Source organism: Phyllostomus hastatus, unplaced genomic scaffold (assembly GCF_019186645.2).
Source record: "Phyllostomus hastatus isolate PE091 unplaced genomic scaffold, TTU_PhHast_1.1 phas_contig_38, whole genome shotgun sequence".
Lineage (NCBI taxonomy): Eukaryota > Metazoa > Chordata > Mammalia > Chiroptera > Phyllostomidae > Phyllostomus > Phyllostomus hastatus.
The window spans coordinates 35,179,176-35,204,961 of NW_025333869.1; the positions used below are offsets into that span (position 1 = coordinate 35,179,176).

The 25,786-nt window shown below is 40.9% G+C and overlaps 1 protein-coding gene across 4 annotated transcripts in view; it reads left to right on the plus strand.

Moving 5' to 3' along the window:
* Positions 1 to 3,512: 3,512 nt before the first annotated feature.
* SLC16A9 (solute carrier family 16 member 9) overlaps positions 3,513 to 25,786 on the plus strand; it is a 77,938-nt gene continuing 55,664 nt past the window's right edge. For 3 of the 4 annotated variants that reach the window (XM_045842407.1, XM_045842406.1, XM_045842409.1), the window contains exon 1: positions 13,839 to 14,160. The gene's annotated coding sequence lies outside the window, so the exon portion shown is untranslated. Of the gene's footprint in view, positions 3,645 to 13,838; positions 14,161 to 25,786 lie in introns of those variants that run through there. The other variant, XM_045842408.1, reaches the window with a different exon arrangement.

A 25,786-nucleotide genomic window follows, 5' to 3' on the forward strand; every position in this document is an offset into this window, starting at 1 on the left:
CACACGGGTTAACATACAAGCATAATCTTTTCATACAATATACCAGTAATTTATACTTATTTTCTTATAAACACATTTACCTGTGTGTAGGTAGCAGTATGTCATTAGTGTAAGGCTCACAGTGATCCTAGGAGATAGGTGTTTGCTGCCCTTATTGTATAGATAAAGGAACTGAATTCTGGAAGAACTAGGCTAGCTTGAGGCCAAAACTAGGAAGTAGCATAACCAGATCTTGGGCCTTCTCAATCCACAATATCCTGTTGTCTCCAAAGGTAAATAATAAGACAAGTGTGTTTAAAAACCAATCTGCAGAGCTCAACTTTTTTCCCCTGTAATGTTTTATTCAAGGCCCTGTGGCTCTATCTTAGTACATCAGCCCCCCTTTTCCTGTGGGAGGGACGTCCCAAGACCCTGAGTGTGTGCCTGAAACCGCAGATGGTGCCGAACTCCACATATACTGTAGTTTGTAATACATACAAACATACTGTGATAAAGCATAACTTAGAAATTAGGCACAGTGAGTGATGAACACAATAACTAATAATAAAATAGAAATATTATAATAATATACTGTAATAAAAATTATGTGACTGTGGTCTCTCTCTCTCAAAATAGCTTATTGTAGTGCACCCACCTTTTCACTTAAAGAAAGCATTTTAGGTGAAAGCTTCTGTTTGGCATATTTGTATTGCCAACATTGTTGCCCTTGTTTATTTTGGAGCCATTATTAGGTAAAATGAGGGTCACTTGAACACAAGCACGGTGATGCCCCCCCGCAGTCAATCTGAGAACTGAGGCGGCTGCTAGTGACTAATGGGCAGGGAGCGCAGCCAGCGTGGATGTGCTGGGCAAGGGGTGATTCACGTCCCAGGCAGGGCCACCAGAGAGTTCCTCATGCTCTCTGGAGCAGCCTGCAATCTAAACCTGATGAATTCTTCTTCATTTTTAGGACTGTCAATTTGGTATTTTTGGACGATGGTAAGTAGACCCCTTGTAATTAAAACAGTAGAAAGGGAAACCATGGATAAGGGGAGACTGCAGTATTGCTCCTATTTATTTTCTTATTTCACATTTTAAAATATTTTATAATAAGATTGTTTACCCTTTTCTCATATCCATTTTTTTAAAAATTATTTATTTATTTATTCTTAGAGAAAGGGGAAGGAAGGGAGAAAGAGAGGGAGAGAAACATTGATTTTTGAGAGAAACATCAGTTGGTTGCTTCTTTCTCATGCCCAGCTGGGGACGGAACCCACAACCCAGGCACGTGCCCTGACAGGGAATTGAACCTGTGACCTTTCGTTTTGCAGAACAACACCCAACCAACTGAGCCACACTGGTCAGGGCCTCACATCCAGTTTGACAATGCATTCTTTTCCCCTGTTTTCTTGATTCCTCATTTTCTGACAGTGTTAAAATATAACAATTGAACTTCTGCTTTTTAAGCTCTTAAATAAACATTCTCTCTGTCCTTTAGACTTTTTGACTTTCTACATTGGATACACATGCTTCACAAAACTCTGGTCTCTTGCATGTGATGACCATCTCTGATTTTACCCAATCATTAAAACAAGTTTCATAAAAGACCCAACGGAGTGTGAAAAGAACTTGGGACCTTTGAGACTTACTACTTAACTATTACTTAACCTTTCAGTGGTTTTGCATATTTAACCTAAGCCAAGTAGAATCAAACTATTTGAGCATTTGCTGCAACAGAAAATCCAATTTTTTCTGCACTATGTTTTCAGACTTTTTTTTTTTCAATATACGGGCCATCTGCTCATGTGATGTATTTCTCCCCTATTCCCTCTATTTGGGATTTGTCAGAGCCTGTTATCAGGTTACTGAAAAGGGAGTGAAGTCACTCTGATCTTAAGGCAATTGCTTCTTTTTCCTGGGTGCTTCCAGGCAGCAGGCAAATGTGGTTAAAGTATCAACTCTGAAGACACACTGCCTGGGTCGAAATCTGGCTTCACCTCTTACAGTTTAATAATGCTATGTTTTTCCTTCCTTATCTACAAATAAGTGCTTATGTTATAGGTGTAGAGAGAGGATAAAATGAGACGATTTGTGTAAAGTGTTTAGCAGAGTTCTCGGCATTTGGAAAACCCGCACCCCATGCTGGATTGGTGTTATTGGCATCACCAGGTGGAGGCAGAGGTGATGTGGCTGTCTTCCAGCAGGGTGTTGGGGTGCCTCAGTCACCCTGCTTGTTCCACACTTCCCCGTTCCCTTAGAGTGACCTCACATTACCCCATCCAACTGGCCCCAGACGTGGCTCTATTGCACTGGACCCTGGCATCGTTCTGTGAGAAGTGCCTAAACTAGATGACCACGCAAAACTTCTTTGGTTTTGCTATTTTGAAACATGTTGATGACAACTAGATATCATCATCTGACTTGGGACAACAAAGGTTACTTGATAAACACCTTTTTTCAATAAATAACAAGAGTCTTAACATTCAAGTATTGTGGCTTTGTCATTGAAAATGGGTCACTTTTCTATAGTACATTTTACAGTGGACTACTAATCAGCTGTAAAAAAAGAAAGAAATCTTATACTCTGTGACAGCATGGATGGACCTAGGGAGCATTATGCTAAGTGAAATAAGCCAGTCAGAAAAAGGCTAGTCCCATATGATTTCTCTCATATATGGAACCTAATGAACAAAATAAACAGAATGGAAACAGACTGACAGCTGTCAGAAGGAGGGAGGTTGTGGGGCTGGGTAAAAAAGGTGAAGGGATTAAGAAAAAACAAAAGCCCTGGCTCAGTTGGTTGGAGCATCTTCCCATAAACCAGAGGGTCACGGGTTTGATTCCTGGTCAGAGCACATGCCAAGGTTGTGGGTTTGGTTTTTGGTTGGAGCATGTGTGAGAGGCAGCTGTTCAATCTTTCTCTCTCTCTCTCTCTCAGCTTCCCCTCTCTATAGAATCAATAAACATGTCCTTGGGTGAGGTTAAAAAAATAAAAATAAAGCAAGAAAGAAAATAGGTGGCTTTTCTTTCATTCTTCTAAAATATATGTTCCTTTCCTTTTTGTCAGGCTTGGTGCTGGGCACCCAGGTCAAAGTTGTGAACAAAACATAGCTCCCGTTCTTGTGGAGTTCATAGTCCAGTAGGGGGAAATGAATGAATACCCAAATGATTCAACTGCATTTGAGGAAGTTGTTGCAGGGGCATTCCTGGGGTGTTATGAGGGTATGGAGAAGAATATCCTATGAGTAGCAGCAATTCCTGTGAACCTGTTAGGCATGCAGAATCCTAGTTCTCCTGGACATACTGAATTCAGAAACTGCACTGCAATCAGATCCCCAGTGATTCCTATGCGGGCTGCAGTCTGGGCAGCACTTGTGGACGGGAGCCCACTGGACTAAGTGTTCCTACAGTCTGGCTACTGAACAGCTATGTGACCTCAGGGCAAGTTGCTTATTTAACTGCTCTGGGTCTCATACTCCTTCTGTGTTAAAACAAAATAGAACCAAGAAAAAAAATACACTGGCATCAATACTACTTGCTTTGGGTATCACCTTGAATACTAAATGAACTGGACTGAAACTTACATGAAGATGTGTAACAGGAAGGAATTGCATAAATCTAAGCCAACGTTATAAATATGAAGAAGACAGAAGCAGCTCTGTGAGGTAAGGGACCTGTGACTACCTTCAGTAGAGTTGGAAAAGGATTGTTTTCACAAACGGCGACAACATTCATGGCATGTCTGTATTACATGCAGCCTGGATTAGGTGACAATGTTTTTCGTTGGGTGGTTTTCTGTGGAGTTGTGTAGAACATAATGACCACATGCACTGTTACCCTCCATGATGAAACTGAACTAATGGTGTTTCTTAACTTTCCACTAGTAGATATGTATTATCTAGCCATGTCTGAATTCAGGTATCTACATGCTGTTAATTTCATAGTTTCTTGGTATCACCTTATGTGGCCTTGCAGCCTTCCTAGTTCTGTGGTTCCTTGAAGGGATTATTCTGAATTTGAGAAGAGCAGTCGGAAAATGCCTGCTAGAACATTTGTTATTTATAGATGGCAATATCTCATTGGAGTGCACCATGGTAAGTGCTTTGCATACATTACGTAATTTAATCTATACTAATAAATCTATGAGTTATTTCCATTTTACAAATGAGGTGGTGCAGGGTCAGAGGAATTAAGTAAAATGCTCAAGTTTACACAGGACATCCCAACTGTAGTGACCCAGTTAGGAAGTGAGAGAACCAAGACCCTCAACTCAAAACCGTCTGCCACTAGAGCCCTTCTACCCATTCGTTATTCTGCCTGACCGTATTGTATCAAGCCTGAGAAGTTCATTACCACTGGCTCCTCATTTGCAAGGCAAGAAATTTATACCACAATGAAACATCTTAATCCTACACTCAGGCATTTGATTAATAAAATAAAACCTAACTCTGGGGCATGATTGAGAAAAACTGCTTTGGCAGAAACTGGGGTCAAGGTTTGAGAGAAGGTCTTAAATGTGTGGTGTTATTGTGATCTGCAGGCCAAGTTGTTGTTCTGGGTTGCTCTCTACAACTGTTATTTGCTGACCTTACTGGGAGCAGTCCTACTAACTGAGCAAGCTGAGGGCAAGTTGCCATGTAGGCCATTCTGGGATCAGCAATGAGCCCAGACTTATTTATAAACCCACAGGAGAGGCCCCTGAGCTCATGCTGCCATCTGACTTGGGATCATGGTGAGGAAAGATCAGTGCAAGAGCACAGGAAGTCCTTGGTGGCCAACTGGGTGTCTAGTCTGAGCCATGTGCCCTTTCTGCCAGGAGCTAGCTACAGACTATTCTTTAGAGGGTCAGTATCCCTGGACTCCTATACAAGGTGTGATCTCCAGGTACAGAGTCTGACCTTTTAGATGTTATTTATGAACTTGATTATGACTTGTACTGTGGAGATCATTTGCTCAATAAATATTTATCATGCACTGACTGCCTATCTGGGAACGTGGTAGGCGCAGGGAAATACTGCAGTCCCTTGCCCTCATGGAGCTTGCTTTCTGATGGGTAAAGCAGACAAAAAACGAATAAACACGTAAGTCTTTCAGAAAGTGCTAGTGCCTTGGCATAAGTAAAACACAGAGATAAGGAGGGTGTCTATGGGGAAGAATCTTTTAGCTAGGAGGATCCAAGGAAAGTTTCCCGAGAAGATAAGATTGACACAGAAGCTTGACTGATGCGGATCCAGTGAGGTGGCGACCTGAGAGAAGAGTGAGGACTTCAGATGCAGGAAACAGCAGGTACCAAGGCCCTGAGGTAGGTAGAGCTCAGCAAAATATTAGGAAGTTCAGTGTGACTGCAACTTAGTAAACACGAGAGTTAACTTTTCAGGATTGATAAAAGTCAGCTTCTGTGTAACTTCTCTGACATTTGTCCCACAACCTGGGTGGTTGGGGAGACTTGGCCATGGCAGCACATGGAAAGGACATGAGGACTTCTGGTGCTCTGTGTCCTTTGTGCCAGCACACATCACAGCGTACATTAAACAGTGAACCCTCTCCACGGTTCTTCCAGGCTGAGCATGTTGGGCTCCTTTGTCACAACGTCAGGCAGTTCCATTACTCTACAAGTTAAATTAAAAATCTGTATTTTTAGGACAGCTTTTAAAAAAACCATAAGCAAAGCAAAAATGTTATTGCCTATAGCTTCTATAACCGCTTTATCGAGATATTTGTATACCATACAATTCATCTTTTTAGTGTGTGAAATTCAATTATTTTTAGTCTGTTGCTCAGACAATCAATTTTAGAACACTTCATCTTCCCAAAAAGAAACCCCATGTTCATGAGGGCTCATGAGCAGTTACTCCGCACTCTCCCCCAGCCTACCCTCCTTTAAAACCCTCACCTCTGCCATGCCTAGGCCACTCCTAATCTACTTTCTGTCTCTATAGATTTGCCTATTCTGGGCATTTCATATAAATAGAATTGTACAATATATAGTCAAACTTCAGTTCTCACATGCCTTAGTTCTCAAACAAATTGGTTCTCGACCAAGTTGTTCACAGAAAAAATGTCTTGGTTGTCTAACAAAACTTCGGTTCTCCACTCTCTACCCAGCAGCCCTTTGACACCTGTATGATCAGCCACGCGTCTCTCAGGTGACAAACAAAGGAGATTTAGTTTTTGAACAAACTGCTTCTCGAATAGTTTTCCACAGTGAATTAAGTGCGAGAACCGAGGCTCCACTGTAGAGCCTTTTGTCTTTGGCTTGTTTATGGCCCAATAATATTGTATTGTACAGATATACCACATTTTATTATCCATTCACCAGTTGGCAGACATTTGGATTGTTTCCACTTTCAACAATTCTGAATAATGCTGATATGAACACTCAGGTACATGTTTTTTTGTGTGTGACAACACATATTTTTAGTTATCCTGTGTATTTACCTGTGAATGGAATTATTGGGTCACATGGTAACTCGACTTTTAACCTTTTCAGGAACTGTAAATTATGTTACAAACTGGCTGTCCCATATCTACAGTTTTTGAAAGGTTCTCTCTTGATCTCTAGAGAAAAAGAACATTTTTGTGACCAGGATAATCCTCAGAATTTCAAATGTCAGTAGGTAGGTTAATAAATGAAGGTCTAAAGATAAAATTATTAATTTTGATTTGAATTTTAAAATCTTCATCTATTTTCTTTACATCTCCATGATATCTAGCAATCAAAGTCAATTATTTGGGTTCCTTATGACCCCATTTTATGTAAAAAAGTTAATTACATAAGAAATTCCTCACATTTCCTTCAAGTACCTTCAGGCAGATAAAAAAACACCCATGTTATCATGGGATACTTTTTCACTGATGGAGATTAGATTTATTCAATTAGTATTCACTCATTGGATACCTACTCTAAGCCATGCATATTTGAGGCACGGGGTATTTTCTTTGTTTTCCACTGTACGAGGTCACTTTGTCAGTTGTGTGGATAGAGGAGCACTGAAGAGTAAAAACGATTCTCATAGCTCCTTTCCATAAGCAGACCCTTTTTGCAGACTGAGTTTTTGGCCCTTGTTATTCATTAGCTGCATACTTCTCCTTATAAAATATACTATTTGGGCCACACTTAGTGAGTAAAATTTATTGCAAATTATAGTTTTCAGCATGACAGAACTTCCATTGGGTGTTTCTTTTTCCAGCCCACAGCAAAGTTTATTTCTTGATTTATTTCGTGGTATATTGTATCACTATTGGCTAAAGAACCCGTTGAAAAATAATCTTGACCAGCCAAAGAAAAGTTGAACTAATAGCCTGTCCAAGAATTACATTTAAGTCAGAATCCAACCATTCAGTTCACTAAGACTGTTGTTGACAAAAGATGGTCCCAAGTTGACACCGAGGAATTAAACTCAAGTCTTCTTGGTTGAAAGGCAAATTTTCAGGCTTGGTTGGTTGCTGGACTTTGTTGACTTCCTAGACTGGTTATCATACCTGCCTGCCACTACAGAAACTCTTCTTGAATGAATTTCAAAAACTCAGATGCAGGTCTTGACGAGACATCCTGAAAGGAAGTTATGTATGACAACCATTCACAACCATTGTAAATTTGTCAATAGATACAATTTTTCTCTTCTAACTATGTATAGGAGAGGGAGGATGGGAGTCCTAAGTAGGGTTCTTTGGTCTACTCGTGAAAACAAGTGCACATAGAGCACTGCGTGTTAGGCTGTCTTATCTGGTTTAATTCACTGAATCTGCACAACCACCATATGAGATTGGTATTATTGTCTCCCATTTTTACACATGAGGAACTAGACACAGAGATGATGAGGAACCTCATCAAGTTTACAAAGCTAATTGGTAAATTTGGCTTCAGGGCTGTGTGCTCTAATCCCCCTTTTCCTTTGCCTCAGTTTTTAAAAAATCCTCATCTGAGGATGTTTATTGATTTTAGAGAGAGAGGAAGGGAGATAGATAGAGAATAGACAGATGGATAGACAGATAGATAAACATGTGAGAGAGAAACATGGATCAGTTTGCCTCTCATATGTGCCCTGACCAGGAATCAAACCCAAAACCTTTTGCTATATGGGATGACACTCCAACTAGCTGAGTCACCTGGCCAGGACTCCCTTTGCCTGTTATCATTCAACATTTGGAATTTCTGTTTCTTCATCTGAAAATTAGAAGTTAAATGCTACGTTGAGGGTGAGGTTGTTCAACACCTGCTAATCTCCAATGCCTGTTCTGGTTCAAAAACAGATTCAAATTCAGCAATCTCAAAAGAAGCATTTATGACGATGTGAGGCTAAAGGAAATTATCGAGGCACAAACTATCCTGGGAATGTTCAAACACCCAGAAGCAGCCTGTTTGAACTTCCAGGTATTTCTGGATGACCAGGTTCAATGGAAGAAAATGACCATAATTATCATTGTACATGCTGTTGAGAATTAAGTGAGCTTTCATTTGGTGGCTACCACAGTTCAAGTATTTGTACTGTGGGTCATACAACTCTAGATTTAGAAATATAATGATTTTTCTCTAAGCGCAGAGTGATGGATCTAGTTGCAGATAATAGAGCTGTTGGCATGGCTCTCTCTGAGCCAGCGGTACAACTGGTGTTTGATTGATATTTGCTTGTTGCTGCAAGAGGACGTGGCCTCTTCCTTCTAAGATTTACTTAACAACAATCAACCAAGGTTCCTCATGCTTAGGTCAGGCCTATTTCCAGTGAAGCTTCAGCATTTACTTTACAGGCACCACTACTCACGATACTGGTAATGAATAGGTTTCCCACTTTTTCTTCCTGTTGTGTATGTTCACCCATGTATGATCGTATTCAAATCACAGATGAGAAAACTTGAGGCTGACAAAATAATTTGGTACCATTTCTACCTGCAGAACTATCTTGGAGACAATATTTTAGGTTTAGGGTGTTTTAAATATTTTTATGTTTTCTCAGAATGATCAGATATACTATTTGAAATTAAGTCTATCCTAGAGGATCCTGCAGTGTGAGGCAACCTTCCCTAATTTCCAGCAATTCTTTATAAGCTCTTATGGGAGAGCTGGAAGTCATACTAAAACTTGCTTTTTACTAACCCCATACCCATCGATTTTGTGGCACTTCTTAAGCTCTCAAATCGGTCCTTTACCTTTTAATAGTTTATAGGTTTTACAGTTTTACAATTTTTTGCTCCAACTATTAAGTCAACCTTCTGACTCCTATCCCTCCCAGTCCATTCTCCAGTGTGGATTGTAAAAGTGAGCATTTTGAAACACAAATCCAACTGTGTCACTCCACTGTCAGAATCCTTCAGTGATTCCTCTTGGCTTCCTGGCTAAAGCCTTCACGTGGAGGCAAGAACTCTCATGGTCTAACCCATTGTGAAGGACATTTACTGTGTTCTGACAATCTGCATCCCAGTTTGCTTTCAGAGAATAACCTCTCCCCAGTGAGTGCTCTCCAAGTGTCTCCTGTCTGTCTCCAACTGAGAGATGGTTATATTGCCCAAGTCAGGCCAGTCACACTCTTCCTTTTGGGACTTTGAATCTTGAATAAAATTCATTTATCCTGTTATTTGATTCTACCTACACCAATTTCAGTCTGTGTTCAAATTCCTACGGAACATGCTTGACTTTACATTTTCCCCTCAAGGGTGCATTTTTTTCTTTATAACTTTTAATTTCATGAGTTAGCAACCATTTTTCTGAATCATACCCAACAAAACATGGCTGCAGCATGTTCAGTACATCTAATTTGATTAGTGATCATAGACAAAAAACATTTACTTGCTCAACCATGGGACCAAGTATTTGGACTGTCCACAGATTCTGGACTCTACAGACTCTGCGCATAAAATACAGATCACGCGGTTTCTCCTTCATCATGTAAGGCAAGTGAAGAATTCAATGATATGGTGCAGCAAAAATAAACCACTGCCAGTTTGAACATGCACTCATTCATTTGCTCATTTGGTCACTCACTGTGCTCTAGGGAACAGTGACGGACAGGACGGACCTGGCACCTTCTCTCAGGAGTTTATAGTTTCTTTGGGAAAACATGCATGAACACATTACAGGTGTTGTGAGTCCTGCACAAGGAAACATACTGGGTACATACTGGAAACTGGTATACATGAAGGTGTAGGTTGGTTTCGGCTGTGGCCTTGAAACTGTAATGCAAATTAGAAAGATGTGAACTGGAATGTTTATGTATGTGTATGCAAACATACAGGACATGCATATTCTATCAATTCTACATTTCTGATTTCACTTTCATGAGAAGAAAGAGTGGTGATTCAGAGCATGGTTCTCTGTAGTCTGGATGCCTGAATTTGAACTTCAGCCTACTCCTCATTAACGGTGTGATTGGGGGTAAATTATTTAATTTCTCTCTAGTTTATTTTCATCATCAGCAAAACACCAATAAAAACAGCACCTAATTCTTAGGTTTATTGTGAGCCTTACATGAGTTAGTATGTGTGAAATGTCTGTCCTCAGTGTTAGCTCTTACCAGTCTGGAATCATTTTTCTAAGGTAAAGTGGGAAGGGCACAGCTGGACCCAGGCCTGAATCCTACTCTGTCACTTAATGATTGACTCAGCAAGTAGTTCAATGTCTCTGCACTCCCATTTCCTCATGTATAAAATGGAGCAACACTAAACCACATGAAGTTGCTTCGAGGGGTAAGTGAAATAGCATAGTTCTTGGTGATTACTGGGTGCTCAAAAAATAGTGTTTATCCCTCTCCCCCCTTCTCTTAAAATTAAAATCATTTGAGCCAAATATTACAATGAAAATAAAAGTAAGAAAAGATGGAACAATATTCTGGAGAACTTCAAGTAAAAATATGATATGGCATGTAATAACAACAAAGGTTATTTTTAATATTTGAAAAATTGTCTTTTCAACAAAAGCTCTACAAAAAAGCTCTACTTCTATTATTTTCTGATCTCTTATCTGTTAGAGTGTGAATGAATGAAATGGAATTAACAGAATGATTTTAGATTGCTAATCTAACTACTATAAAAACTCTAAATTCTATTTCCCTTGCTTATTTTTATTTCAAAGTGCAGTGCATATACAGCTATGCTGTCATTCATAAACAGGGGAAAGAAAATGTGTACAAAGAAAAGAAACATCCTGGTATAGTAAGTCAGGGAGGAAAGCCTGGTCAGCCAGGCAGGTGCTGGACCATCAACTCAGGTGCTGTGCAAAATGTCCCGCCCTCTTCTGACCAACTCATGCCTTCCTCTGCCCTCTGTTTCTGCTGAGACGAGGACAACAGAACAATTTCAGGCTTATCTTTCTACCCCATTCACTAAAAGATTGAGGCAACAAGTTGTCCAAGAAGGGGAGAACTTTGACTACTTCACAAATCACAAACTTCTTAATAAATGCTTCATAATAACATAAGGTAAAGAAGGAACTCCTTTGTTTTCTCTTTAAATATTTTCCCTCAGGTTAATTTCTTCCCAAGGGAGGTTCGTGTAAATCAGGGTCATTTAAATGACCTGCCTTTCCCTCTCATTTCATCCTGTTGAAAGTACATCGAGTTCTGGGCTCAAGAGAGACACAAAGGGCAGGGGCTACACAGAGCTGAAAAACCCTCACCTTGCAAGCAGACTTGCATCTTCATGTCACTGGGGGTGGGGCAAAAACTCTGGGGGGTAGGGAGATGGTTTCAATCCTGTCTCTGCCAGCCTGCTCTGCCCCCACTCCACCCTGGAGGGTAATCAGGAGCAGATCCCTAGCGTGTCTGGTTCAAATTCCATTCATAGGTAAAGCATCGGGGATTAGATTTCTGAGTTCTCTTGCATGTCTAAATGCTCTGCTGAGGTATGACTGAACAATGAACCTTCACAAGGGGTTGGGGGCAATATTCACATTCCAGCCTGGCAGGAATTCCCTAAACCAATGGCCCCAGAGCCAGCTTCCATGCACCATAAGTTCTCTAGGCTTCTCCCTGCCCACTTCATGCATTACATTGAATCTGGACTCCCAGACAATTGAGTTTTTGACCCCTGAGATCCAGTCTTACACTCAAGTTGGTCCATACTATGTACAGATAAAACCCTTTTCAGTTTTTAGTTAATAGGCATGGACTGGCCTGGGCAGATGTGGAGGGCTGATCATATATTCTCTTTAAAAGAAATCTGGGGACATTTGGTGGGGATGAGCACAGGCACGTGGCAACTGCAGAAGCCAATTGGTGAACACAAATATTTTCAAGCAGGGTTTCCTCATTCGCCCCACCCCTCAATATAACTTCATACATGTTGATTGCTCTGGTGGTTAGGGTGTATTTGGATCAAGAAAAAACTTTCTAAAATATCTTTTATTGGAACACATAGAGAAAAGGAAAAAATGGCCAATGCACAGGTCAATGCATTATTACAGTGGACACACTTGATCGCGTAACCACGCTCCTTGAGTAACCATTATGGTAAAAACGGAACATCATGAGAGGAGGCCCTTATGGTGCGCCTTCTCCTAAATAAAGTTTTTGTGTTGAAAGCGTCCCTTTTCCATTTTTCTTTCCAGAAACTATTCTTGGAACCACCTCCCTCTTATTATTACTGTTACTTAATCTTTTCCCCTAATCTTTCTTCTTCTTAGGGCAAAACAAAGTATCAGCTAACATTGGCCATTCTCTTCCTCATAATCTGAAAGTCAGCAAATTGGGTAGAAAGGAATGGTGTGGGACAAAGTGACAGACTGACAGACTGCTGTTTTCATATCCGCAGGAAAATTTGACATGTGTGGCTGGGGGCCACAGGTTTTTTGTTTGTTTGCCTGTGTTTTGAACTCTTGTCTCACAGGCAAGAAGAGAAAACGGAGGCTCAGGAAGGTCAGACAGCCTAATCTGGACTTCAGAAACCAACCCTTTGCAAGCTGTAGGATTTTTGTCCAAATCAAAACCAGAGCGTTCAGTGTATAAAGGAATTCTCTTCCCGGTGATGGATGGCCCCAGCCCCCTTTGAAAAGCTAGTAGAAGGTATGGTGCCCCTTCCCAGAAATCCCTACACACACAGGAAACAAAATGTGCATATTCCGTTGGAGGTTTCCCACACCAGGTGAGCCCCTGTCCTCAGTCGGCTTCAGGGACTCTCTGTGGGGATACAGCACACATCCACCACAGCGCCCATGCCCTGTACCTTTCAGCCGAAGATATGAGTGCATTGTCAGTGCCGTCCACCTGCAGGGCAGACAGAACGTCCTCAGATGCAACCTTTCTCTCCCAGCACGCTGCGTGCACTACGGGGGCGCCCTCCTTTCCTCGGAGCTGTCACAAAGGACAGCACTTGGCATCCTCATTCCTCACTGCCCAGGGGCACCAACTCCAAAGAGTTCTGGTGCCCGTTTCTCTGGGATCACTGCCAGTGGGGGTATACAGCTCTGGCCAGAAAGACACCCAGCGGCCCCAGGAGCCTGGGAGACCAGGGGCGACTCTCATTCATCTATAGACCTTGCCTCCCCGCAAATGGGCACCGGTCCTTGGAGGGACGGCGCGAGCACACGGTGTGCAGCAGGGGCTCAGCGACGCCAGGGCACGCTCGTGTACGCACGGAGAGGGCGCCTGGTCGGTGGTGCCAAGCTCTGCCGCCTTGGTGGCTCCCGGCCCGGGCCAGGGCCCTGGCGGTGCCCTTCCTCCGCCTGGCCGGCTTGGCCCTGCAAGGCTCCGGGCAGCGGGAGCAGGAGCAGCGCCCCTACTGCCCGCTTTTCCGCCTCCATCTCCTCCACCTCCTCCTCCTTTCGCTCAGCAACCCGCGCATTCATAACCGGTTCAGACTGGCCAGGGTGCCCCGCAAAGAAGAGAGGAGTGTGTGGAGGTGGGGTGGGGTGGGGAGGGGGGAACATAGGGAATAACTTTCCGGGGAGGAGGAGAAAGAGAAGGTGGAGCCCGGAGGAGGGGGCTGGCTCCCTCCCTGCAAGTGGCCGCCGCCACAGCGGAGGAGCTCGGCGCGGGCAGAGGGTGGTGGGTACTGCGACAGCGCGTAGCGGGACCGATTGCTCAATACTCCCTCAGGGGCCGGGGCCGGGGCTGGGGCCGGGCCCCCGGATAAATAGCCGCCCGGCAGGCCCGGAGCTACAGGGAACAGAGGCGGCCAAGGTCTCCACTGCACTACCTGTCCGGCCCACCCGGGCAACGTGTCCTGTGCTGCGCCCCGGAGTCCGGTACACAGGTAAGGAGCTGGAGCGCGCGGGGAGGGTCCCGAGGGTCGGCAGCCGCCCGTGCTGTCTAGCCTCCCCGAGACTAGAAGTAATTCCTCCGACTCTGAGTAGGAGGGGGAGGCGTCAGCGACGCTGTCACCGGCAGCCGAAAAGCTTGGAACCGGTTTCTTGTTTGGGGTGTGTGCTGGGGCCTGAGAGTGTACTCGGTGCGCTCGCGCCTACCCCTTGACAGCCCTCTTTTTTTGGTGGGGTGCGTTACCGCAGTGGGCAAGTTTCCCCAGCAATCTGAGGACGGCATTTTAAACGGAATCGGAAGAGAGACCGAGAGAGAAATGGGGTCCTGGAGGAGGACGGTGTCCTCGGATTGGGTTCACAGTGGAGATCTGTCCCGGGACTCCAGATGTAGTATCTGGGGCTGCTGGTGGTGCTGCAGAGGGTGTGGGGGCGGGTATGACTCAGGTGGGCCCCTATTTCCCCGAGGGCATGGAGGCCTCCAAGCGCCTTGGTTGGGGGTTGGTGCTCACAGGTGCCCCAAGGAGGGTCGGCGTTGGGACGCCAGGGATTCTCAGGGGCTGTGAGGAAAGCGGTGCTGGGGGCGGGCGCATATTGCACCACCGCGCCAAGTTCAGCACCACCAGGTCGGCCCTGGCGAGAGCAGAAGCCCAGCCTCCGTGATGCCAGGGAAGACATTGGCACCTGGGCCTGTCGGACAGAGTGGGAACCTGGGAGGACTTGGTGCTGATCCGGTCCATCTGTGGCTCGCCCTTGGTAACAACCTGCTCTGGCTTCAGCAGCGCTCAGAGCTTTGGAAACAACTGAGAATCATTTAAAAGTTGGTCATCAAAAAACAAATCAACACTTTTTAGGATGCCAGGTCTAACCCAGCACAGGTCGATCCATCTCAGAAACTTAGGCAAGATTCACACTAAATATATTATTTACATAGTAAGTTACTTAATATAACATTTTTTGACCACTTTCTTTTGTCACAGTTAGTTTGGGTGTGTTTTATTTTTTAAATCTTGAATTAACCTGGACAGTAGTTCCAACTGTAGGTAGATATACACCTCCCACCCCAGAGTAGTCAGATGTTCCACCAAATTCTGTTAATTTGGTGTATGTCTTAACAGTTTCTTAGAGTTGGGTTGGCTTCAGCCGTGGGAAATTGTTCTGGATGGTTCGGTTCAGGCAGAGGACCGAGGAAGCTAGACAAGATTCTAAAGTGAAACCACCGATTATTCATTATAGGGTTACATCTCCTTTTAAATAGCACGTGAATGCAAGTAACAGGGTTAAGTGCCCATGTCACTGCCAAAATGTCTGTTGTTTTTTTTTTAAGGCCCCAAGAGGTGGAAATTACGTAACAAAATAGTTTAACCTACAATTTTGTGACAACTCAGACTTTTAGCACCACTGACTGCCTAAAAACATCTTTCTCTGTTTCTTATGTGAGTAGGCAAGTGGTGTGACAAGGACCCTTCATATCAATAAGATGAACATAGGGAAGGACAAAAAATCAGGACCCTAGGAAATCTCTTCTGACTTCTGACTCCTGACTACGACTTTGGAAAGAGGGTGCTGATGGTGTGCATTGTTCGGTGTCTGGAACTGCAGACACACAGTGTCACACAGCAGATCATGGCGCGTTGGGGTTAGATCTGACCATGAACCCCAAGCTACAGGATGACAATTAGATAGATGTGGTCAGATTTGCAAGCATTATTTCCTAACTACTCAGTCTTTTAAACCCCCCAGCTTTTGTAGTCTTTTTTTTAAGTGAGGTGTTTCTTGAACTTAATTCACAGAATGCAGTTGAGTATAGAACGACAGTGGGAAAGTGCAAAAGAAAGGGTCTTGCTTATACAACTATAGCTTTACAAGAATCTCCTGGTGACTTTAATTAAACATTAGAAGAATGTATACCTTTTGATCTAGTTGGCCTTCTCTTTGGGAGGTTCTTTGTAAACATCAAAGTATTCCTTGTAGATTATGAGACTGAACTATAACTTAAAACTGAATTCCTGGGAAAAGTATGTGGTCCCTGCCTTCAAGAAGTTTAGCCGGCGGGGAAACAGAGGCCTGTTTACAGATACCTTCAATACCCGACAATGTGATTGGCGTCATATGGCGGAGATATCAACCGTATGATCTTAAATGGCAGAGAAAAGGAGTTCACTTAAGGTTAAGAACTGAGAAAAGTTTTGTGCTGGGTGTCACATTTGAGCTGGGACTTGAGGAAGGAAAGGATTTTCTCAACGGAATGTCCTGCTGGAACAAGGGTGCAGAGGTATGGCAATCTGGTGTGTTCACAGGTAGAAGAGCAGTTAGAATGGCTGGAGCCTGGAATTTAAGGTGATAGGCTGAGAAGTAGGATGAGACTAGATTATGGAGAACATGACAAGCCATGCTAAGAAATTAAAATGTCATTGAACATTATTATTATATTTGAACCAATAATGTTAGCCTTCTTAACTGTAGTTTATACCTTGGAGTTTAATTTTGTGAGCTTCCCTCTAAAAGAAGTAAATGAATAAAATGTCAGTGATATTTGGTTCCTATACATGTTACTGAAGCATGTTCCAAATACCCTTCAGTTTTTTTGAAGTGCTCAGGCCAAATCTGACTTGTAGAACCAATAGTGTGGTGAAATCAGTTTTCCAGAAAAAATAACTTATTATTTAAATCTAATTTTTATTTAAGTCTAGTTGCCCCCCCCCAAAAAAAAGATCTGCAATTTTACGGTATAATAACTCTTAGTTTGATTAAAACTTTGGATAGGCAAATACCTCTACTTTCCCAGACCAATATGCAGAGTAAAGCCACCTTCTATTTTTTGTTTCAATTGCTGGTAATAATAATAATAATAATTAACATGTTTATTAAACATGATATGTCAAGTGAGCCAACACATCTTATTTTATCTATGGAGGCATAACTTTTATCTTAGACTGAGAATTTTAATAAGGTTACTCAGGTAAGTAAATGATGGGACCAGGATTTGAATGCAAGAAATCAGTCTTGAGAGCCTGTCCTTTGGATAACTGGGCTACCACATAACAAGGGTTAGGACAACTATCGTTAACAGAAGTTAGAAATTGGGCCTGCTACCTATAAGAGGAGTGTTTCTCTATGTTTTTCGTTGTATCCTCATTCCTGTCATCCTGACTATTTTATTTATTTTAAAAAATTGAGATATAATTGACATATAACATTGTATTACTTTCAGTTATACAACACGATGATATATGTATACATTGTGAAATGCCTACAAAAATAAGTTCAGTTAATATCCACCACTGCATGCAGTTACAATCTTTTTTTATGAGAACTTTTAAGATCTGTTCTCTTAGCAACTTTCACGTATATAATACAGTATGTTAACTATAGTCATCATGCTGTACCTTACACAATATTCTGATTATTTTTACTTTCCATAATTTCATATCGAAATGTGCTAACACATCTTCGAACTACTATATATGGTCTTGTACGTTTATGATCCACTGAAAAGATACTCTTAAGTGCTCAGCAAAGATGGGATATGGGATAAGAAAAATACTAACAAATGTGGCAGCATTGAATCCAAAACTGGACCTGCCAGATTCTCTGGAAGAGTATGAATTTTACATATTCTTCTCATTATTCAGTAAACCCCCAAATTGCACTAGATCTTTTTGTATTTTGCATCCCATATATGTTGCCATGTGTTCTGATTTTTATTCTGAAAGTGGTATCACAAATACACTAGTTTATACATGACATACTAAAGTGTGTGTTCTCACACTGATTGGATTCCACATTATCATGTACAAACTATGAAGATCATACTACGCAAAAGATCACACCAGTTCAGAGAGCATTATCATAGATTTCTTCACCAGAACACTACTGCAGTTTGGGCCTGGCTCTGCGGGGTGTGGGTTGTGCAGAGCAGAGACAAGGTGCAGCAGAGCCTGGCAGTATAGGGAGCATTAATAAGAGTTTGGGGTATAGGGAGGTTTTTGTTACACCAGTCAACCAGTAGTAACTAAATGTCTGGCCCTCGTTTTGCCTATCCTACACTCTGTTAAATCTCTAGATGTTTTCATCTATTTTCAGGCTCTGAGGGATTTACAAATTCTGCCATTTTCTCTTCTGAACCGAAGAGCAGGACATGGGAAGAGGTGACTATTTGCTGGATTGGTTAGGAAGAGATCTTGTTACGGTCTCCCCGGGCATGACGGACATGACGTCTGTAAACCTCAGTTTCCTCACGCAGATAAGGAAATTGAGGGGTTGGTAAGATCCGGGGCAGCAAGTTCTCAAGTTTACCCATTGGGGACAGGCATCATAAGCCAGCGTAGCAGACTGGGGTGGGAGGATGTCAGAAGAGCACAGGGGAGACTCTAAATGCAGGTCGATCTTGGTCCCGCGTGAGGGAGCCTTTGGGGAGCGGATGGAGCTGGAGAGAACAGGCCCATTCAGTGAGGACCAGGGTTACTCAGTTCTAGATGATTTTTCCTAAGACTGAGGGCCCCATATATCGCCAGATCTTCTCATTTTTCAAGAGAATCTGGAAATTTATATTTTTGTATAAAATCTCCCAGTTTTAAAACATTGGAAATTCATTCAAAGTTGCGAACAATTAAATTAAAGTAAATTAAATTAAAATTAAAACTGGGTGACAAAACACCTCTAGAGGTCTAGAAGTCAAATTTGGCCTGAGTACTGCCAATTTTCTAGATGCTTTCCAAGTTTCCTTTTGGTTCAGACTTTCATGATCTTACCCTTGATCCATTTTATCTCTAACCCATTTCTTCCCCTTTACTAAGACATATTTCAGTGCTCACCAGATTTACCTTGTCATAACTTTAGAGGAGCTCTTTGCCACGTGCTGGGCAATGCACGATGAATCTGTAAAGCCTTTAAGCTCAAAGGATGCCTTTGATGGCCATGCTGTTGACATAATTCAGAGCCCCCTGCAGTTAATTGCTTGTGTTAATTATCCCTTTTAGGGACAATTAGTATGATTTGATTCCAAGACCCAGAGTTATTTCTCTAAACATTTTCCTTCCTGCTCTTCCTTTTCACCCCAATGTGAGACAATAACTGCGTTGGGGAATTGATCCTGGTTTCCACTTGGACAAGGTGTATTTATAGGCTTGACTCATGGTGCTAAGACAAAGTAATCTTCATCATCTTAACCCTGGCAAGATTTCACTACCTAGTCTGTCTCTCTTCTTAAACATAGAGCTATGGCAGGATGTCCTTGAATTGCAACTAGGTGAATAAGATAAGGATTGGTTTTTATGAGTCATGTTAGTACAGCAGTTTAGTTTTTTAAAGCATATTTATATGGTTCCAAAAATAATAATGAAAACAAAAGTAATAAATTTCCATATGATTCCAATCTCAAATTATTTTTAATAATTCTAGCTCCTAAGAGAACTGTGCAGTCAAATTCTTTAATACCTTTTTTTAAACTGGAAGTTTTGGATTTGACTGGCTAAGATATGTTCTTTTCTTTACATCAATGAGCTATTTTACAGACATGTGGGCCTGACTCTATCTGAAAAGCTCAGGGCAGACATTTACAATTGGAAAGAAGCACTGAGTTAATAAAACAAGAGCGATGTTCAGAGAAACCACACACCTAACTGGGACTGATGGACTGTGCGAGGACAAACAGAAGCTTCTGAATGACCGTTCTGAGCCACAGTTTGTTTGTGTCCTGGCTCCAGTGATGAATCAACCCCCTCTTGCACTTCAGAGAGTGTGTTAACTATCACTGGATATTTAACATTTAAAACCACTTCAAAAAGAATCAGGTCATTATTTGACCAAATTATCTGACATACTATCTAATGTTATATTGGTAAAAAAGTGAGATTCAAAACATCACCCATGTATTTTGCTAGCCCTTCAGATTCAATGACGAATTCAGGCTGTAAGTTCCAAGGAGTCAGGGATGTCGATCAATTTAACCAAAAACTGCAAAGCAAACAAAAGCTTTATTTGGGGGCCTTTCTTGGAGTTGCAATTCTGTAAACACAGATTTAAGTAGAAACCCAGCTGTGTTCTGAGGTGGAAAGAAAGGGACAGAGTTTCTAAAGGCAAAAAAAGGGGGGCTTTCCCAAAGGATTACACAAGTGGCTTCGAAAGAGCTGTGATTGGTGCTGGCAAGCTGACTTACAGTATGGTATATATGATTAATTCCTTGTGTCTATGGCTAGGTGAAAAAAAAAATATATATTTAGATAGAGAGTTCAGTAGTACAGAGCCAGTTCCAGGAACTGTATTGGGATGTAGCCATTTGGTTTTTCCCAGTTCAAAAGTTCAGTTTCACATGGAAGGAGTGCATTAGCTCATCTTCCTGAAGGCTTCCCAGATCCATTTTATTTTTTATTTTTTTAATTGTATTTTAATAAATTACCATTTATCCCCCTTATACCTCTCTCCCACCTGCAATTACCACAGTGTTGTCCATGTCCATGAGTCCTTTTTCTTTTTTGCTCAATCGCTACACCCCCTAACACTGCCCACCACCGACTTGTCCGCCTACACTCTGAGTTTATCTCTATTTTGCTTGTTAGTTCAGTTTGTTCATTAGATTCCACATGTGAGTGAGATTATGTGGTATTTGTCTTTCTCTGACTGGCTTGTTTCATCAGCATAATGTTCTCTAGGTCTATCCATACTGTTGCAAATGGTAAAATTTTCTCCTTTTTTACTGCTAAGTAGTATTCCATTGTGTAAATGTCCCATAGTTGTTTTATCCACTCATCTACTAATGGATATTTGTGCTGCTTCCAAATCTTGGTGATTGCAAATAACACTACAGTTAACACAGGGGTGCTTATAGTCTTTTGAATTGGTGTTTCAAGTTTCTTCAGATGAATTTCCAGAAGTGACATTGCTGGGTCATAAGGCAGTTCCATTTTAAATTTTTTGAGTTATCTCCATTCTGCTTTCCACAGTGGCTCCACCAGCCTGCATTCCCACCAACTCTGCAAATCATCACCACTTGACTTATTGATGATGACCATTCTGACCAGTGTGAGGTGATATCTCATTGTGGTTTTAATTTGCATTTCTCTGATGATTAGTGACACTGAACATATCTTCACATGTCTGTTGGCCATCTGTATGTCCTCTTTGGAGAACTGTCGATTCAGTGTGTATTTTGATGCTGACTTTTATAAGTTCTTTATAAATTTTGGATATCAACCCCTTATCAGATGTATCAGCGAATATGTTCTCCCATTTTGTGGATTGTCTTTTTATTTTGTTAATGGTTGCCTTTTCTGTGCAAAAAAAAATTTTAGTTTGATGTAGTCCATTTGTTTATGTTTTGTTTTGTTTCCCTGGCCTGAGGAGGTATATCAGAAAAAATACTGCCATGAACAACGTGCGAGATTTTACTGCCTATGTTTTCTTCCAGGATTTTTATGGTCTTGGATCTAACATTTAAGTCTTTAATTCATTTTGAACTTATTCTTGTGTGTGGCTTAAGAAGGTAGTCCAGTTTCATTTTTCTGCATGTATCTGTCCAATTTTCCTAACACCATTTATTGAATAAACTGTCTTTAGCCTATTGTATGTGCTTGCTTCCTCTATCAAATATTGACTGTAAGGGTGTGGGTTTATTTCTCCACTCTCTATTCTGTTCCATTGATTTATGTGTCTGTTTTTATGCCAGCACCATTTCGTTCTGATGACCGTGGCCTTATAGTATAATTTGATATTAGGTAGCGTGATGGCTCCAACTTTGTTCTTCTTTCTCAAGATCACTGTTGCTATTCTAGGGCGTTTGTGGTTCCATAAACATTTTTGATATATTTGTTCTAGTTCTATGAAATATGTCATTAGTACCTTGATAGGAATTGCACTAACTCTATCGATTGCTTTGGGTAGTATGGACTTTTTAATGGTATTAATTCTTTCTGTCCATGAATACGGTATATGCTTCCACTTATTTGTATCTTCTTCAGTTTCTTTCTTCAGTGTCTTATAGTTTTCCAAGTATAGTTCTTTTATATCCTTTGTTAGGTTTAGTCCTAGGTTTTATGTTTTTTTTTTTTTAATTTTAATCATTGTTCAAGTACAGTTTTCTCCCTTTTACTTCCATTCCAGCTCACCCACCCAACCCTCTCCACCACCCGGTATTTTTTTTTGTTGTTGTTGAAGCAATTATGAATGGGATTGTTTTCTTAATTTTTCTTTCTGGTAGTTTGTTATTGGCATATAAAAATGCAACTGATTTCTGGATACTAATTTTGTATCCTGCTATTTTACCGAATTCATTTGTCAGTTCTAGTAGTTACTTGGTGCAATATTTAGGGTTCTGTATGTACAGTATCATGTCATAAACAAATAAAGAGAGTTTACTTCTTCATTTCCAATTTGGATGCTTTTTGTTTCTTCTTTTTGTCTGATTGCTGTGGCTAGGACTTCCAGTACTATGTTGAATAAAAGGGATGAAAGCAGACATCCCTTTCTTTTTCCCAGTCTTAAGGGGAACACTTGCAGTTTTTGCCTGTTGACTATGATACTGGCAGGGGGTTTATCATATATAGCCTTTATAATGTTTAGGTGTGTTCCCTCTGTTCCCACTTTCCTGAGATTTTTTATAAATGAGTGCTGGATTTTATAAAACGCATCTGTTGATATGATCATGGGGTTTTATCCTTCATTTTTTCATGTGGTGAATCACATTTATTGATTTGTGAATGTTTGTACCAACCTTGCATTCCCAGAATAAATCCCATTTTATCATGCTGTATGGGCTTTTTGATGTATGGCTTTATTTGGTTTGCTAATATTTTCTTGAAGATTTTAGTATCTATGTTCATCAGGGAGATTGGCCTATAATTTTCTTTTTTTGTGGTGTCTTTATGTAGTCTTGGAAATAGGGTGATGCTGGCCTTATAAAATGAGCCTGGGAGCCTTCCCTCTTCTGGAATTTTTTGAAACAATTTGAGAAGGAGAGGTGTTAGTTCTTCTCAGAATCTTGGATAAAATTCACCTGTGAAGCCATCAGGTCCAGGGCTTTTGTTTGTTGGGAGTTTTTTAAATTCTTGTTTCAATTTCACTAGGTATAATTTGTCTATTCAGATTCTATGATTCTTCCTGATTTAGTTTTGGAACATTATGTATTTCTAGGAATTTATCCATTTCATCCAGGCTGTCCAGTTTGTTGGCATATAGTTGTTTGTAATATTTTCTTATAATCCTTTGTATTTCTTTGGTGTCAGCGTTCCTCTTTCATTTCTGATTTTATTTATTTGAGCCCTCTCCATTTTTTTCTTGAAGAGTCTGGTTAAGGGTTTGTCAATCTCCTTTATCTTTTCAAACAACCAGCTCTTGGATTCATTGATCTTATATATCATTTTTTTTTAAGATTCTGTTTTATTTATTTCTGCTCTGATCTTTATTATTTCCTTTCTTTTACTCACTTTGGGCTTTGTTTGTTGTTATTTTTCAAGTTCCCTTAAGTTTAAAGTCAGATTGTTTATTTGAACTTTTTCTTGTTTCTTGAGATTGACCTGTAATGCTATAAATTTCCCCCTTAGGACTGCTATTCCACCCCACAGATTTTGGGTTTTTGCATCCTCATTTTCATTTGTTTCAAGTTATTTTTTTATTTCTTCCTACATCTCATTATTGACCCATTCATTGCTTAATAACATGTTATTTAGCTTCTATGTCTTTGTGTGTTTTTTTTAGTTTACTTATTATGATTGATTTCTAGTTTCATAGCATTGTGGTCAGAGAAGATGCTTGATATGATTTCAATCTTCTTAAATTTATTGAGACTTATTTTGTGTCTTAACCTGTGCTCTGTCCAAGGAAGTTTTCCATGTGCACTTGAAAAGTATGTATGTTCTGGCCCCCACTGGTGTAGCTCAGTGTGTTGGATATTGTCCACAGACCAAAAGATCACCAGTTTGATTTCTGGTCAGGGCACATACCTGGGTTGTAACCCCAGGAGGGTTGGGGGCATTCAAGAGGCAATTAATCCATGTTTCTCTAGCACGTCAATGTTTCTCTCCCTCTTCAAAAATACTGAACCTAAAAAACAAAAACAAACAAACAAAAAAACCTAAGCAAACAAGTAGAACAGGAACAGAATCACAGAAATGGAGATCACATGGAGGATTATCAGTCGGGAGGGAGAGGAGGGAGAATGCGGGAAAATGGTAAAGGGAATAAGAAGCATAGTTGGTAGGCACAAAATAGACAGGGGAAGGTTAAGAATAGTATAGGAAATGGAGATGCCAAAGAACTTATATGTATGACTCGTGGACATGAACTAAGGTGGGGGGTGCTGGAGGGAGATGGTGCAGGGCAGAGGGGGATAAAGTGGAGAAAAAAATGGGACAACTGTAATAGCATAATCAATAAAAAATATACTTAAAAATAGATAAAATTCATTACTAAAAAGAATGTATATTCTTCTGCTTTGTGGGAAAATGCTCTGAAGATATCAATTAAATCCATTTGATGTAGTGTGTCATTTAACACTGCTGTTTCCTTGTCAATTTTCTGTCTGGAAGATCTATCCATTGAAGTCAGTGGGGTGTTAAAATACCCTATTATGACTGTATTTTTGTCGATCTCTCCTTTTATGTCCACCACTATTTGCTTTACATATGTAGGTGCTCCTCTGTTGGGTGTATAAATGTCCTTTTGTTGATCACTTTATCATTATGTGATATAATTCTTTGTCTCTTTGTCTCTTACTATAGCCTTGGTTTTAAAGTCTATTTTGTCAGATGTAAGTATTGCTACCCCAGCTTATTTTTCCTTTCCATTTGCATGAAATATCTTTTTCCATCCCTTTAGTTTTAGTCTGTGTTTATCTTTTGTTCTGAGGTGGGTCTCTTGGAAGCAGCATATATATTGGTCTTATTTTCTTATTCATTCAGCTACCCTATGTTTTTTGATTGGAGCATTTAAGCCATTTACACTTAATGTGATTATTGGTAGATACATATTTATTGCCATTTTATTTTTTAACTATTTTCCTCTGCTTTTTCTTCTCTGCCTCTTCCCCCTTCTTCTTCCTCTTCTTCCTCTCCTTCTCTCTACCTCTCCCTTTCCTCCTCCTCTTCCTTCCTTCCTTCTTTCCTTCCTTCCTTTTCTTTTTCTCCTCCTCCTTCTCCTCCTCCTCCTTCTTCTCTTTCTTCTCATTCTTCTTCAAGCAAGCACTTTAGTTTTTGTTGCAATGCTGGTTTGGTGGTAACAAAATCCTTTAGCATGTTCTTATCTGGGAAGCTCTTTATTTCTCCTTCAATTTTAAATGATAGCCTTTCTGGGTAGAGTAGCCTTGGTGGTAGGTTACCACCTTATTTTTCATCGCCTTGGATATTCATGCCAATCCCTTCTGGCCTGAAATATTTCTGTTGAGAAACCTAATGACAGTCTAATGGGAGCTCCCTTGTAGGCAACTAACTGCTTTTCTCTTGTGGCTTTTAAGATTCTTTCCTTGTCTTTTAGCGTTGGCATTTTAATTATGATGTATCTTGGTGTGGGCCTCCTTGGGTCTATCTTGTTTGGAACTCTCTGTCCTTCTGAATTTGAGTTTTTCTTTTCCTTCACCATGTTAGGGAAGTTTGTGGTCATTATTTTTTCAAATAGGTTCTCTATCCCTTGCTC